The 18,026-nt window shown below is 44.5% G+C and overlaps 1 long non-coding RNA gene across 1 annotated transcript; it reads left to right on the forward strand.

Moving 5' to 3' along the window:
• The first annotated feature begins 10,789 nt into the window (after nucleotides 1-10,789).
• On the forward strand, nucleotides 10,790-17,255 carry LOC105279515. The gene is made up of 2 exons (XR_893951.3): nucleotides 10,790-11,039; nucleotides 17,084-17,255. It is a non-coding gene; the product is annotated as an uncharacterized LOC105279515 (long non-coding RNA).
• The last annotated feature ends 771 nt before the right edge of the window (nucleotides 17,256-18,026 follow it).

The raw sequence follows: 18,026 nt of genomic DNA on the forward strand, positions 1-18,026 counted from the left end.
CTCATCCCCGCAAACCTCTCGTCCACCTTTTTTTCCAACCGGAACTAATAGTTTTTCCTCTGTTTTTTTTCACACGATGCCCTGCGGTGGCCAACAAGATCGCATCGTTCCGATCGTCAGCAATTTTTCGCGTGCTGACTCTCATAAAATTCGTCATTATATTCGTCGGAGAAAAGATAATTCTGTCCTTTGTTATATAATCTTGTGTATAAAAATCCTTAATTATTATATATTTCTTTCTCTCTCATAAGATAATTCAAAATATAATTATAGTCATATATATAATTATAATACTTTGGTAAAATCTATTTTAAAAAATTTAATGATTCAAAACAACTGTCATTATTAGTTTTATCTTAATTACTTATTATTTTTAACTGAAAATCTTATTCATTAATAATATTCTTCGACATTTAGTGTATCTCAGTATCACACATGTATCATCTCTCAGAATTTTCTATGAGTATCTTTTCAAAAGATTAAAGGAAATTTTAAAAAAATTAGAAATTTTAGGAAATTTTAATTTTAACCAATATTTTTCTCTTTATGCAATATGTAGTTTTAATTTCTTTTGATGTTATAGACTCACAATTACGCGTATTACGTTTAGTAGGTGTTGTAAGGGTGACGCGTTCTCGCGGAAAACACTCCATCTTGATGCGCGGAGAACTAGTCGATCCGTTCGATAGACATCGAGGACCGACAGATGTTTCCCATTTTTTCACACTCCCTCTCCTCTCTCGACGGAACACCGTTATTTTCGCAAAAAAGTACCCCGAAACCGATCGGCCGCTTCCGCACACACGTGATCATGTCCCGTTTCACGAACGGATGTTTCGTCGACCGATCGTTCCCTTTTCAAGGAGGGGGTTCGGAAAACGCTTGGTCGCACAGCTCGTAAGCATCGATCTCGCATCGCTTATCGTTTTCTTCTTTTCGGTTCGGTAATAAGTCACCACATTCTCTATATATCATACACATGTAATAAATTCGCGCACGAGTGCACTTTATTTCAAAATACGTAAGAAGCAAGAAACGGAAATTACGTCACACAAAAATTTAAAAATTTCATTTCCCTCGTTAATCTCCAGTCTACACACAGCAGCGCGATACAAAGCAACTAGTCAACTCAATTCCCCGCTACGGAAGTTTCCTTAAGCCTGTATCAGACTATACATTAAACATCCAATTCAAAAAATTGAAATGAAAAATAAAAATGAGAAACATATGATCTGAAAATTGGAATCTAACTAATGAAAGATTGTAGGCAACGTTCAGATTGATCACAGCCCAATCTCTAACTTGTAATCTCAATCTTCAATGCGTAGTCTAATATACGGGCTTAACGGAGCTCCATTCTCGATATTGCGCTTCGCGGGGGTACAGGACACAGCTTAGGTGGCCGTTAATTTTTTTCCATGGAGATTATACGACGGTTGGTCACTTCCCGGGGTGGGTAGCCGTGTAATCCCATCGTGATACACACAGATTCGAGACTTTTCCTAGAGAAAAAATCTTGGAAACCCCGTAATCCTGGATAGATAGGAATAACGAGTGTTTGATTACGGGCACTGTGTGGGGCTTCGAGGCCACCCAGCGGCTGGTAATGTCTGGGGGTAAGGGGGTTCGGCAACGTGAGAATACAAAAAAGTTGGGGCACGCGTTCTCGGGATAGTGTTCTGTGCGCCTGCATCATGCAGGGACGTCTGAAACCTAATGTTCGATTAACATCCCATGATTCATTATTCTAAAATTAATTAATTGATCGTCCTTAGAAAAGAATAGTAAAGTGTTTGCCGAATTGATTGAATTATTTTACTGCTTCAGTCGGTTATTAATGCGGTTATTAATACTATATAATATATCGACATAACAAACTTAATTCGTCCTTTGCGATAATCAATGTAGTAACACGCGATTAATTATAATTTAATAAAATGTTTTATTTGAATATGTTATTTTAATGTAGTTCAAAAGATTTACTAATTAAAATTGTTAGATGATAAATAATGAAATATATTTTCGTTTAATACAATATATAATAACATAATAATACAGACAAAAATATAATAATATTGTTTAATAAAATATGCATGTGATTTGTATATACTCTCCTTGCTTTAATAACGTTTTCCTAAATAAATATGTGCTAAACACGTTTTTATATGTTAACACTTCTATTGCTATTTATGCATTTTAATTCTGAATAATAAGAAACAACAGTTATCGCAGTAGAAATCTCTGCACGTTGAAAAGCTTTATAAAAAAATATATTTCTTCAGATAATGGCGTATTACAAATTTCATGAATGTTCCATGTGTGAACGTTTCGCGATCATTTCCTACCCCTCGCTACCGGTAGGTAGATGAGTGACCCCCTTCGGTTTTTATACAAGGGTTTTTCTGAGGGGGGACTTTTTTACTCTGAGGGGCACCCGTGCCTGGGGTAGAGTTCTTTTTTTATGGACCAGCATCTGTACCCTCGTGGCTACGAGAGAAGAATTTTTCAGTCACTCACCTGGCCTACTTCGGGACGGTGAGCTCCAGAAAATTTCATTTCTCATCTAACATCACGAATTTCGTGTATTCCGAGTGCACCGAGTGTAAACGTGCAAGCTATTGACTCTGTGAACGTGTGATTAAAACATAGCATTATAAGTGTAATGAGAACAGCACACATATCGTTCATGTTTCATCGAAATTACAAAGTCTCGAGAAGTCAATTCTGACAATTTGTATAAATAACACGTGATAATAGCATATTATCACGATAAATATTGCATTGGATCGACGAAGAGATAATTGATGCATGGATTATGATATCAAACTTTCAAATTGCAGTGTTACAAGAGTAATGTAATGAGAGTTGGATTGTGCATAATATTCGCGACTATAATATTCTTTAATGTAATGACGCACCGTGCTACGTTAAAAATACACGCGTAGATTCTTCGCAAAGCTTTAGAAGAGGCATTTACGATTCGCGTCAGCGATTAAAAGTTTTCGATGCACGAAGGAACGACAAAAGAGGTATGAAAAATTCGGCACACGAGGGACACTGATTCGACCGCTCGCTTTTTATTCTCCACCTTCATGGCCGTCCATTAAAAAGAAAACGCTTTCTCCCCCGCATCCTACGCTCCCCCGAGATTAAAACATTCGTGAGCGACTCGTGAACTCGTTTGTCGTTTATGCGCATCCCTCCATCCCTTCCGCGCCGACAAATGATCCTTTTCTCTCCTCGTTTCTCGCGACGAGTCACATAACGAAGCGCGAGCATCGTGCAGCTAATTTTCCGCAATTTCTCAGAAAAGGAACGCCAACGGGACCTCTCCCGCGTCACCTCTTAAAACTCACCCCCAGCCTAGCGCCGGAAAGTGAGGCACGCCAGAAAAGGGTGGCGAGAGGAAAAAAGTGAGATAAAGTAGAAGAGAGAAACAGAGAGAGACAAAGAGAGGAAAAGATGAGAGAAAAGAAAAATAATCTCTTATATACGACGCCCACGGTGTAATGGAGGGTATTTCGCGCTGCAAAACACCCGACTCACCCCCGTGCCAACGTCCGCGCCCACCCTCTCGCCTTTGGTAATCCCCGCCGCGCCGCCTGAAAATAATATCTATCTCTCGCCAGCGCGAGAAAGAGGGAGACGGAAAACGGAGAACGCAGAGCCAGAGAAGGAGAGGCGGACAGAGTTCTCGCTGATGTATCCGCGTTGTGCCATCCCGGAGGAAACGCAATTTCCACAGAAGGGCTCACCCTCTCAACTGAAATCGAGATCATCTCGCTCATTTGATGATAATTAGCGATGTTAACATCATTTCTGCGGAGCATGCGAAACCGCCGTGACTAGTTTATTGCTTGAGATTGTGCTCAAAGCGCCCCTCGCAGCGACTTGGACTTGATACAATGTGGACTTCATCGGCTTACGAACGAGACGAACGCTCGCCGATAAAAGACGAAGTGGAATCTCGCGGCGGAATAATAAATTCGAAGGCGGCGGGACAAAAAACAGGAATAATAGGCGCGAGAATCGTGGCGGTAAATCAAGTGGAATCGCACAACGATAAATAAAGGTAAATGACGGTGGTGATTCATAATTAAAGAGCCGGGGACCGAAGCCGCGATGAGGCGACCGCGACTGTCCGGTAGCGAAAAAAGAAGAGCTAGCATGTGTTGGAGAAATTGTGATAGAGGAAGAGGAGGCCGGCAACGACTCTTTCGCACGCCAAAAAACGATACATCGCGATATTCGTTAATGCTGACGCTTTAATGGCCGCAAATGTTGAACCGATTATTATAATAAATATAGGAATAATCTCCTTTATTTTATTACGTAATAACGTAACATAAATAGCATTGTGAATATTAAGTTCATAAGAATCTAGAACCGTATATGCATTAATTCGGTCATCTCAAGTATATTTATCGATAGCAAGAGATCCTTCGCCAAGAAATTAAGAATTCCGCTTTCTGTCACCGTTAAAAACTATGCACAGTAGAGTTACATTTTGAGAGCCAGCACGGGCTCGTAACGCATTCGCGGCGCACCAGCATCTTTTCGTAACCCGTCGGGAAAAACATTCCAGGCATATTCGCGAGATTTCCTGGAGGACTCGGCCGTATTCGCGGGCACGCGAGGCCATATTGGCGAACGATAACAAACCGTATCGTGTCCGAAGAAACGTTTCACAAACGAGAAATCGCTGCGTGCTCTCTCTCTCTCTCTCTCTCTCTCTCCTCCTCCTTTCTTCCTCCCCCACGACCATGGGCAGAGCTTTCCTTCAAGTGTACTCGAGATGTACTCGCATCTGGAATCGAGTCCCGGAGCAGCAATTATCCCGAGAAGCTCCGTCGATTTTGCATCTGCATGAGGGAATACCTGGACCGGGTGGAAGGAGAGACAAGGTAAAGAAAAGTGAAGAAGAGTAAAGAAGAGAGAAAGAGAAGCAAAGAAAAAGAAAGAGAGAGAGAGAGAGAGAAGAAAGGAAGAGAATGCAAGAGAGAGACAGAGCGAGAAAGAAACGGGTGTAAGAGAAGGAGGGCGAGGATCCTGGAGAAGGATGCACTTTGCAGTGGCGGCGGAGTATAAGCGGGCTCCATTTTGTCCTAGGGGGGTCCTTAGGCGTCCTCTTCTCTCTCCCTCTTCCTTCATACTTTTTCTCTCTTTCCCCGAACACCACCACGCGCTCGTATCCGATGCACACACTCATTAGAGGCGTACACGCATGCACACACAAACGCGCGCTTTTTCGCCCCCTTCCTTCCCTCCTGCAACTCTCCGCGGCCCCCCCCCCTTTTCCATCTTTCTCTCTTCTTCACGTTTCTCTCTTCGCCATCTCTGTCTGTCGTTCTACGTGTGGACCTCGAGGGTGCGTCGGAAGGGATGCTGCGCGCTGCGCGTGCGCAACTCGCGAGATATTGATAAAAATAAGGTCCACCCCCACCCACACCCCCGACGAGCCAGCCCCATCGTAGGGAACTAAGGAGATATTCTGACGTCGAGAGAGCCACCCCACCGTGCTTTCCCTCTCTTTCTTTCTCTCCGTCAATCTCTCTTTTTTCCCTCCGACTATTCCTTGCTCATGTCCCTCGACTGAGTCTTATATTACGACATTAACATAATTATTAATATTTTCGTGGCTCGCTCGTCCTGTTTCCTCTCCGGTTTCCTTTGTCGTCGAGTAGCATCACTGCGATATCACCGCCATTATTCGCACAATGTCTGTCGTTCGTGTTACGGTAGAATCATACCATTTCTGCTTTCCTCAATCTTTCCTCAATCGTTCGGAGTTATTTCTTGGGAAAAATATCCAAGTGATTAGCCCTCTTTTAAAAAATTATATGCAATACATTGCTGATTGTCCATATCGTGCGCGCGGACTTCTTTATAGGTGAAAATATCTATCTTATAAAAAAAATATATTTTGCACATAAGAGTTTGAGATATGCAATTATTTTACCATCAAAATGTATATAAAAATCAAATTGATTAATTAATTTTAGCACCTCTCTTATTTCTCTTGATCTCATTTTGCTTGCCGTTGTTCCTCTCCTTAGGATAAAACTCGATTAACATGAAATTAATTTTATAGAACAATTCCTTTTGTTTGTTTCTGGTTTCTGTCAATCTGTTTCCAATCTATTTTTTGGTTTTTCTCAATCATCTCAATCTCCAGTTGTTTTTTATTTTGATTTTCTTCTCCATGTCTTTGGCGACCGATACGTTTTTTTTATTCATTTTTCCTCGTTTCTCATCCCTCCGTGCGTCGCTCCGTCGCCGCAGTGCGGCTGAAACGTTTCATTAATCCTAACGACCCGCGGCTTAGCCAATGATCCGTTGTTCCCCTTGTCATTGTACGCGAAGATTTCCTTGCGTTTCCCGAGATTTCTTCGAGGCGAAGGGAGGAAAAGACAGAGAAAGCAACCAAGCTCTGACGCTATTGATCTTCCTCCAAACGTTAAGTTCTCTCGCGCATTTACGATTGCGCGTGATTGTGTCACGCTTCATATAATGTGTAAATTTATTATGGAAATCGTCATTTATTATCTTGCGAAAGCATAGCTTCGACTATGATACAAATCAATGGAAAGTAGAAGCACTCGAAGCAATAAGTAAAGAGAATTTCCAAATCGATTAATTCGCTGCTCCCTCTGAAAAATCGCGGAGTTGAATCTTTGGCAGGGCGATTTTTCGTGACAACCTGCGCTTCGGCGTTCCAAAGGCGCCCGCATTAAACGTATCGATTATAATGAATGTGGCCGCGGCGCAGGGTACTGCGGGAGCGGGAGAGAAAAACGGAGATTTAAAGAAACGGCAAAAAAGGGACAGAGGCGAAGGGAGACTTTAGAGGCAGGAGTGTGCGCACACATAACCGTCCTTTTCGCGGAATCAAAGGGCATGTCCCCTCGGATTTCTCGGCGAGTTTTTAAGAAGCATTTTCTTCCTTTTTCCACGGTCGCTATCGCGGTGGAACACTCGCAGACCGAGCGGAAACAATGAGATCGCTACGGGGCTCGCAATTAAAACGTTCTGGTTCAAGTGTTTCCCTTTGAGGATGCCAGGGAATCCCGAAGGAAGGTAAGGGAGGAGCGGGCGCGGCCGGAAAAGGAGGGCGATCAAAGGGGATTATTTCATTAAATCGACTAATCATGCACGCGCTTTGCTCGAACCGTTCCTGATGAATTGCAACGAGATAGCGACTCGTGACTTTATTTATTAACAAGCGCCGCTGATCAAACAAGCACGTTAATACGTGATCAATTGCCGTACAATTACCTACAAAAAAATACTGTAGAAAGAAAAATGAGATAATGTGACGACAGAAAATGCAAGACGAGAGCTGCAAAAGAAGCATCAGCTTATTCTAACTGGAACCTATCTCTTAACAGAAAGGTAATACTAGTGTAATTACAAAATAACGAGTATTCGAGTTATGCGAATTATTAATATTGCACTTTAATGACTCAATTAATTGCGAATAAAAGACTCACGATACCTATATTTATACATGGTGAGGCACCTAAAACAGGCTACCTGAATATCTCGGCTGTTATTGGTGATAGAAAAAAATCTGTCAGACCAAACTTGCATGGTTTCGAGGGACACATAATTTGTTCTAAATAATTTTTTATTAGGTGGACGCATAGAGGTTATATGAAGGTCAATTTCGTTTTTTTAAATGGTATGATATGTTTTTTACGTACCATCTAATAGAGCGTTTGAAGATGCGCACATTGATCTACGGGTCAAAATCATTCAAGGTCACTGAAGGCTAAAATTTCTAAGTGCTAGAACTTTCTCATTTCTGAGTTTATGGTATTTTCAATAGCAGGGAACTCTAGGCAATATAAGAAATAATGATAACAACAACTCAGAACTTCGCGGAAAAAGAAAAAGTTTTAAGGGCTAGAACTTTTTCATTTCTGAGTTTACAGTATTTTCAATAGCAGAGAACTCTAGACAATATAAAAAATAATGATATCATCAACTCAGAACTTCTCGGAAACGAAAACATTTCTAACGGCTAGAACTTTTTCATTTCTGAATTTACGGTATTTTCAATAGCAGGGAACTCTAGGCAATATAAGAAATAATGATAACAACAACTCAGAACTTCGCGGAAAAAGAAAAAGTTTTAAGGGCTAGAACTTTTTCATTTCTGAGTTTACAGTATTTTCAATAGCAGAGAACTCTAGGCAATATAAAAATTAATGATATCATCAACTCAGAACTCCTCTGAGAAGAAAAACATTTTAAACTCGAGAACTTTTTCATTTCTGAATTTACGGTATTTTCAATAGCAGAGAACTCTAGGCAATATAAAAAATAATTATAACAACAACTCAGAACTTCTCGGAAACGAAAACATTTCTAACGGCTAGAACTTTTTCATTTCTGAATTTACAGTATTTTTAATAGTAGAGAACTGTAGGCAATATAAAGTAAATTATTTTCCCTTGCAGTTGGCCTTCAGTGACCTTGAATGATTTTGACCCGTAGATCAATGTGCGCATCTTCAAACGCTCTACTAGATGGTACGTAAAAAAACATATCATACCATTTAAAAAAACGAAGTTGACCTTCATATGACCTCTACGCGTCCACCTAATAAAAAACTATTTAGAACAAATTATGTGTCCCTCGAAATCATGCAAGTTTGGTCTGACACATTTTTTTCTATCACCAATAACAGCCGAGATAATCAGGTGGCCTGTTTTAGGTGCCTCACCCTGTATACACAACTTTATACAAGTCTAATAAAGAAATAATTCACTCCAAATCTGTATCATTAAATTTATGATTCGAAGAACAATTTGAGTGTATACTACACGTGTAGGTGTAATTTTGCTATTTACTGCATATCCTTAAATTTATTTCTTTTATCAAGGTACTATTTCGGAGAGCTCTTAGCAAACTCCTCGATGAGTGTTAATCCTCGGATCACCGTCGGAGGATGGTAAAAGCGACGAATGAAGGAGTGGCGCGCACATTCGATAATATTTGAAATTATATTTTTTGTCGTCCAGACACGTTTTCGGTGTCCAGGACACTCTCACATCCCGAGGGTATTTAAAGACTCCATCGTTCCACGGGACGAAAACCGAGGGAGGGGGAGGGTGGCAAAGGGAACGGGGACGTCAGGGCGGCTCCTGAGGCAGTAATCCTTCGAGCTCTCACGCACGAGCATTAGTCGCGCGTGTAAGATGAACACGTACACGCACGCACACCTGCATCGACGTAACGCGCGCACGCACACGCCGGGGAAACCGAAAACCGCGATCAAGTAGGATTACTTCGGAGCAATATGCTCCCTCTCTCTTTTCGGCTGGCTCTTCTTCTCCGCCACTCTTGACCTGCCTGCCACCCCGCCGAAGACACCCCCGCGCACACACGCGAATATATACACACGTGCTACCCTATCTCGCGGCCAATGGCCGTTATCTGGAAAAGCAGCCCGAAATAAGAATTTGCCGTGTATGCCGAGCGCTGAAATCGCCAGTCGGTTGTTTAGATCTGCCACTAAATGCCGGACAAAGACGTTTCAATGGCGGATAGTCGATGTTCCTCTTCATTTCTCTAAGCCGCTATTACGTTATGTCATATGTGCGTAAGAGATGAATCGATTGCAACTTTATCAACGTTTTCTTAAATTTCGACATAAGTCTCTGCAAAACACCTCATACAAAAAAACGTCGATACGTTCTTATACGCGATGTATACCTCAGACACACGAAATGTACGTGTACGTTTTATATCTCGCGCGCAATGGCCGTTACTAAGTGACCTGGAATGAGAATTTGCCGGGCGTTTTGCTGCTGCGGAGATTCAACGTTATAAAATGCCACTAAATGCTGACCAAAGACACTAGCTATCTGCTGCTGAATCTCCGTCGTATTCCCTCTATACTCTCGCGCTTCCATTTCTTCCTATTTCGATCTTAGCAAACCGCTCGAAAGCATTCTCGATTCTTGCCTGTTTTTCTCGATCAACTAAACCAAACTTTTACCGTAATAGTCATGTAAAATTTTTCTCAAATTAATGGCTTCTGTACGTTATATATTAAGATTAAATTAAATAAACTTGCGACGAGTTGTTCATTGAGGAGCAAGCGTTGAAACATGCAGTAGATGTACCGTGAATGGCTAAAGTTAGGTGGTGTGTTCACCAAGACACCGAGCGGTGTTAAAACAAGTTTTAAGGACGGCCACGTAGTCGACTTGGCAAGCCGCGAGCACGATATTCTCCCGGTGCATATTATAAGAGCCCGCCGTAACAAAAGGAAGCGGTCCAAAGCGCAGAGCGTCGAGGAGATCAGGAAATTCGGTTACGCTAGCAAGCGTTTCAAAATACGACGGAGCAAGTGACGTTCCATCTCCCGTTCATCCGCCACCAACTACACGCATGTCCAAGGAGAGAAAAATAGGTATGGAATTTCAATCAACATCTATATAAAATGGAAATTAATTGATAACATATACATAAGCAAATAATATATTGTGCAAGAAAAAATTCAAAACGTGACTATTGAACAAAAAACTTAAAAAAGGTACAATCAGTTGAAAAAGTTGAACGTGTCAAACAACAGAGATAATGATTTCGATAATGACAATGCAGCGATTGATATGACGTTACGTTGGCGAGGAGCGTCGGACGGCCAAGTTTGGATCCGACTGTATAGGAACGGCAGTGGTGTCGGGAAAGTAACGTGAAATCCAAGACGCGTCGAGCAGTCAGCCTTAAAGCGAGTTAAGGATGGTTACACAGTCGCCCCGGTAAGGTGCAAGCATAATATTCCCGAGGCGGGCAAAGTAGGTGCCGCGGCGCGATGAGACGGCGAGGTGAAGCCGGATGAGAAGTAGAAGACGTAGAAGAAGCAGTCGGTGGAGGCGATGGAGCACGGGCAGGACGAGGAGAAGGAGGTGGAGGAGGAGGAGGAGGAGCAGGAGGAGCAGGAGGCGGTAGAAGAGAAGCGAGGAGTACATAGAAGAAGGCGAGGAGGAAGCAGAAGAAGAAGCAGAGCTGCCACCGCGATGGCAAAGGTAGGGGAGAGAAAGCGGAGTCGGGCGAAAGGGGAGAGAGGGTGGGAAGCGTGATGGGAGTGAGGAGGGGGCGGAGGGTGTAACGCGGGGTAAAAGTCCGCGAGCCATTTTTCCCCATATAATTATAAGAGAGGGACTGGGCGTTTCCATAGCAACACACACACCACCCTCTTCTCACCCATCCACCCCGGCACTCTTCCCGGCTCCCCAACCTACATACACCCCCTCATACACTCTGCACCCCGTTTACTTATATGCCGGAGGACGCGCATCGGCACATACGCTCACACGTACGCGCGTGTGTGTGGGCGCGCGAGAAGCAGCGATGGTAGCTAACTCTTATGTATCTGTGCGTGAATGTACATACATATACATATCCGTCATGTATGTGTATTCGCATGCTGTGTCTCCGAACGTGAGCGCGCGTGTATCTCCAGCGAGGAGAGAAAGAAAGGGACGACAAGAGGGTGGGACAGGGAGAGCGGAAAGACGAGGGCGAATTCGGTGCTGGAGACCAGGCGCGTGTTTATACGGAGAGACGGCAAGAGTGGCGCGGAGGGAGAGAGTGGGAGGAGGGTGAAATTAATGTATTTGTTCTGCGGCCACCCTCATATGCTCCTGGGCGAGAGAAGGCTGGCTCGCCGTTCTCGCGCGAGAAGATCTCACGGCGAGGCGGATGGCCGAGACGACGTGGCCCGGCTCCACGGCAGAGTATCAGCCCAACGTTATTGCTTTTGTGTGCAAAGGACGTCTGTTTCCCTCCCGTTTCACCTCCTCCATCACCACCCATCTACACCCCGCCGTTCCTTCGCGCTAGTCGTTTCTTCGAGGCGCGTATACGCGTATACGCGTCTATATTGTGCCCTCCTACGTGTCGCTGCGATTCGGCTTGGGTCGCTTGCTAAACTCGGTCTGTTTTACTTTGCAACAAAAATACTCGACTATCCAGAACAAGGTTGGACTGTTCAAGTTTCTTAAACAATATCCAACGCGTTGCAGTTTCTTATCATTTTGTGAAGGGAAACTACGTCGACTTGGATTCGATATAAAGCGCGAAGCATGTAAACGGTATAATGTTCAAAAACTCTGGTAATGAAAAATAATTTGAAAAATAATGTAGCTAGAAATAATAGAAAGATGGTAATTTCCAGGTCATTTTAGCTAATCAATCTTTTTTTTTGAGTAATATCCGGTTGGATCACATTAAGTTGCATAATTCTGATTTCTCAGATATTAAATTCTTTCTGATGAATCATAAATCTAAATTATTTTAAATTAAGTTAAAGTAAAATTTACTTCTAGTTAAGTCTAGTTAAGTAAACAAAATTTCTACAATTTAATTAAGTGTTACACATGAAGGATCTTAATTATGAAATATAATGTATATGTTTAAATGTAATATCCAGAAAACTAGTATTTTGGAAATATTTGTGATGTTACTATACTGAAATGCAAAGAGAGAAAAGAGAGAAAGAGAAAATGGCGGTATTCTTCCTTTGAATCATTTAAATTCGAAGAGGGTCCTGGAATTCGTAGTAACTAGTGCGGCACTGAGGGATGAAAGGGTGGGGTTCGTTCGAGCTCCCCTTGGAAAAAAGCTATTTAAATAGGTACGATACATAGTGGGTGGGGTTGGCTGGATGGTGGGTCGGTTCTCCATTGCTTCATTCTGACGAGAGGCAACCGGCCATAGGAATACGTAATATGGCTGGCTACTAGGAAAACTCTCGAAGGAGAAGATATAAATAAAGTCGTAAGTTTACAGAACAAACGCAATTTACTCTAAATCAGCAGTAATTGCTTAAATAATTGTTATAAATGTATTGCAATAGATTATGTGATAAAAGAAAAATATAGATATGTTAAAATTAAAACATCTTACATTATAAGAAAACATAATAAATTTTGTTATGCGACAAGGAATATCACCTAATACGAGCAGTACGAGATACGCATTAATAATACATTACGAGATACGAGATACAAGCATTACGAAATGCACAGTAAATAAACAGAACGAAATGTGCTTTAAAAATTCTAAACTTTATATTATTAATTTTCTATTCGTTTTAATCTTTCGATTTTAATGTTAAATATGATAATTGAATCGATTTTATATTTTTGTTTCTTATATTTCATTCACTTGTCCTACAAGAAGCAATCATTTTCTGTATTATTACATTTCTTTTCGTATTGGAAGAGCTCGACTTCAATCTGATCCTCATTCCGACCGGACTCATTTGTTACGATGGTGCTGATTGTAATGCGTTGCTACTTACAGAATGATACGCGATTATTGGATCAAGTCCGCCCTGGGGTGTTCCGAAATTCGCGCTTCGCATTCCCGACCCCAAGACCGCGGAGTTCTATCACCGGCCGCAACTGCTGCGTCACGCCGGCCACTTAAAATCACCTGTCTTCGTGTTTACGTCTCGCTGCTGGCGGTATCCTGGTGGCGGCCAGGCGATCCTGGGAGAATGTCGCTTAAACAGTGGCGCCTGGAGATTCCCGTGAATAATTGAGTCGCGTAATTTATCGCGCGGAATGCAGCCGGTGGCTTCCTTTCCCGGGTGCTGAGGGTCTCCTAAACGGCGAGGGGGTTGAGGAGAGGTTACGGGAGATGTAGAAGAGGAGGCGGAGGTCGCGGAGAAGGGGGCGGAAGGTAGGTGAGAGGGGTGGGCCGGTGGAAATTGAATTTCGATCGAACACCGCCACGGCGAGAGAGAGCCAGAGGGGCGGCTAGCAGCGGGATGGTGAGGCGCGCGCGCGCGCGGCAGAGGGAGAGGGGCAGGAGAGAGCGGCGGTAGCGCGGAGGGAAAACGGCGAGTGGAGACGACGGCGGCGGCGGGAGAGGGGGAGAAGTAGAAGGAGGCTGTAGGACATTACAGGGCATCCTCCGGCCCCGTCACTACGGCGAACAAATGAGCAATTCTCTCAACCCCCATGTCCTATGATGTCCTGCACGTAGGACCTGGCGATGGGCGTCTTCTGGGTCGATCTCGAGCCATACAGGTTTCCCCCTCGCTCTCGCCCTCTCCCTCCCCCCTCTACCACCCCGCCGCACCGTCTTCGATCTTCTTCCGCCTTCTATGTACTAACGTCGGGGCTACCCCCGAGGTGATCGTAGTTTAAAATTTCTCACACGGAGCTCGGAAACCACCCGCGCTTCCTCCCCCCTCTCCCCCGCGCCATCACCTCTTCTTCCCGCCTGCCTTCGCCGGTTCTCTGCTTCTCTTCAGCCCCTCTGGGCCCCGCGTCGACGACAATCACCCATCTACCCATACATCCGACCGGAGTAACTCGTGACTCGCAGCTGCCGCGAATGCTGACGAATTATTTTTCGCGAGTTCCCGGCCACGCGCGAATCCCGCCGGCCGATGTGTTGCGCGCGTGGATTGACGGCGGGCGGCAGCTACCCCGATGGTACGTTGCGCCGTGTAACTCATCGATTACACGAGCATGGCCGACGTAACGGCGAGCGCTACGCTCGGATGCAACGGAAAGAAACGCGCTCTCGGATGTTTTGCTGCGACAATGAATGCATCGATGATGCTCGCGAGCCTCGAAGAGATCGAGATTCCAAGTGAAACCTTGGGATTTTGAGAGGAATGTGACTTTCGACTGTGCTGACACGTAAAATCGATACTTCGTTACAGATCGCTGATCACTGAATGCGTATTCTCAGAGAAATGAGTAAATTATCAAACGCACACACTGATTCACACCGGTACTTCACATTTAGCGGAAGAAGGGCGGTTCTACTTGAGGTTCTATTTAAAGTATTATTGATCCAATTTCAAGAGTGCGCATTCAATTTCGTGGTCTGCGACCATGGTGCCCGTAATGTCACGCAATAGCTACGACGAAAAGCTCGCTTATTTACGAGCGCTCATTCCGCGAATCAGCGTTCCTCAACATCCTCCTTTCATTACTCGGCGCACCTGATCTCGGCGAGTCGCCGTAAACGGTCGGGCGTGCGGCAGACACGTTAATCAGCCGGAGTACTCGCCGTATCCTCGACTCGGAGGCAAAGGACTCCGAACGCAGAGAAAGAAAATGGCCGGTCCGCCATTAATTAATAATAGAACCCGGCGGAGAGTCGCTCGGCCGCTCGCAGGGGGCGAAGGGACGAGGGAGGAAAGCGGAACAAGATGGAAAATAGGAGAGCAGAGGGGATGAAAAGAGACACGCGAACACAAGGGTAGCTCTCGCTGCGCGATCTCCATCTCTCTCTCTACCCTCTGACTGGAAGGGCGTGGGGCAGTCTAGGGGGCGGAAGGGGGAACTGGAACGGGGAATGGATTTTATGCCCAGAGCGAGATATATGGCGGCCGCTACGCCCGGGCAAAAATAATATTAATATCGGAAAGGAAAGGAGGGAAAGTTTCGCAGGCTGGCTGGCTTCGCTGGCTGGCTGGTCCTGCTTCGGGCAGGGGATATCAAGTATAATCATAATAATAAACGCCCGCGCGCGCGGGGCGCCATTGCTAGCTCCGCCATCCCCTTCTCCGCTTCTCCTTCACCTTACTTCGCCACCCTCATCGCGCGCACACGTTGGTGACACACATACGTATACGTACGACAGAGAACACGTTCTTAGGTATTATATCAACGTCTTTCTCTCTCATTCTGCGTGCGCGCGTATGCGGGTGTCGCGTGCGTGTGTCCACCGTTGAGCCAGCTATACACTCGAGGATCAGATTAGCTTCCCAGCGGCTTCACCGCAAAGGCTTATATTCGCGGGTCAAACAAGCGGCAAACAAAAATGGCTCTTCCATTGCAAAACGTTGCGGAATCGCCGGAAATTTTTCACCAACAGAACTGCCTACTCTCACGATGAACATCACGTTTATAGCGGAATTTGGATGCAATTTTTGATGATCTCTCGTTGATTATTTAATACGTATACAAGTCATTAATGCGATAAGTGATAGCACGAGACGCACAAACTTTGAATTGATGAAAAAGATTCATAAAGGAAAAAGACCTGCGGCGACATTTTTAAAATATCTCACGCTGCAGCTTTCACAGATGTTCCATAATAAGATGTCGCTGCTTTTTATCTCTCTTCGTGTTCTATTTGAAAATCCGGGATGGTCAGATTTTAATCTGCGTCCTCGAAGAGCAATCCTATTACTGTTCAATTGCTGTCGGGTTCGTGTCTTGGTCCAAGAAACGCCATTGTTTATACGGAATCTCAAAACCCTCGATCTCCTAATTAATCCTCGCGGATAAGATAGCCTTTCCGCTCAAGCGAAGATCTGCTCCCTAATCCCCGAACGATCACCCCGCTCTATCTCTCCTGTTCCAACCCCCCCGTCCAACCGCCTTCCGCCAACCCCCGCGAAGCTCATAGGGGTTACGAGTAGCGCAGATGCATTTATATCGAATTGCAGCTCGGTCGTATATTGGCTCTCTCGGAATGGAGGCTTTTGTCTTGGCGCGCCTCATAAGCGTGGATTTGCCCTTATCCTTAGTTCCCTCTCTCTTTCTCTCTCTAATTCCTATTCACCGTCTCGCTCACGCTCGCGTTATTCTCCGGTCCACGCTCGACCACCCCCGAAGTCAACTCCCCACGTTCTCCGACTCGCTAGAGAAGCGGGGAAAGAAGGAACCCGTCTCTCCTTCCTCCTCTCTCATTCTCTCTGTCCTTATTCTTCTCCTTTCCCTATTTTCCCTTTGCCGCTAGTTTCGAGAGGAGTATGTCAGCGCACGCTCGGCTGGCGCTCGCTACGTTTCGTTTCATTATCATACTATTATTTTTTGCTGGCACTCATAAATTGCCTTTTTTCCGTGGATTTCCCGTGCTTTATGCGTCCCACTTCTGCCATTAATGTCACGAGCCCAGCCCCGTCTCCCTGCCCCGTGTCCTGCACTGTTCCCCCCTCTCTCTTTCTTCCTCTCATTCCATGACCATTTATCCGGGATACGTGACTTTCCTTGCCAAAAACACATTTCGTCCCGGCCAGTTATTAATGAACGGCCATACCCGCGAATATTCCCTTTCTTGTTCGTCTTTCGAGGAACCTTTTTTTCTGTTCTAGAAGTAGCCGGCAATCGACATCAGTGTTCGGAGCGTATGGATTGGTCATTACGATATTGGTGTCCCGGGTCGTAGCATGCTAGGGCAATTTCAGCATATCACAGTGTTTCCTTGCTGATCATGCTGAACGCGTGCGTTTATTCAATAAATATATCGTATGATAAATAAAAACGTAAAGCAGCATATTCTGGTTTATTCGATGAATTCATCATCATTGTGAATGAAATCAACTAGAAGATAGCTACTTGATATAATAATATTAGTATAAATTGTATGTTTTAATTTTATTATTTATGAACACAGTACAATGCACGTTATTATTAAATTATATTGATAGTATTAAGTCTTTCCTCATTAAAATTTGTGCTATTTTCATGCGGCAATCAGAGCACCCTTGCTTTTACGACGCAGCGGATTCTGAACGAAAAGTTTCGCAGGTACAAGAAACAGCGATGTTGAAGTCCGATGCCGTCAGAGACGAGCTATCGGGTGCTTGACCCTAAGGAGAAACCCAAGGGAAGAACGAGTTGCACTTCTGGTGATTAAAGTAAAGCCGGGAATTAGAGTGAGACGGAGTCGCGACCGCGCTCATCGAGGTGGCGAGCGAAGAGGAACAGGGCGCCTTGGCAATCAGTGAAATGGCGGTGAAAATAAATGAATGGAAATCGAGTCTGTCTTCCTCTGGGCGAGGTAGCCCGGATAGAATCGAGCGAGCGGTGAACGAACACCGACGTGTAGTGGCACCGTGCATCCGATGAACTGTCCCACGTCACCCGCACGAGCAATAAGAACGGATTGCCGAGTTAACTCGAGCCACATTTGTGATTGTAAAAAGCCTCCGCCCGGAACGACTCTGTTGCATTATTGCGGACGCGCCTTCGGAGAATGTAACGATAGCGGAGTCGCTGATACGAAGCGGCGACCGGGAGATTTATAGTCGTTAT

This window comes from Ooceraea biroi, chromosome 9, assembly GCF_003672135.1.
Source record: "Ooceraea biroi isolate clonal line C1 chromosome 9, Obir_v5.4, whole genome shotgun sequence".
NCBI classification, from domain to species: Eukaryota; Metazoa; Arthropoda; class Insecta; order Hymenoptera; family Formicidae; genus Ooceraea; species Ooceraea biroi.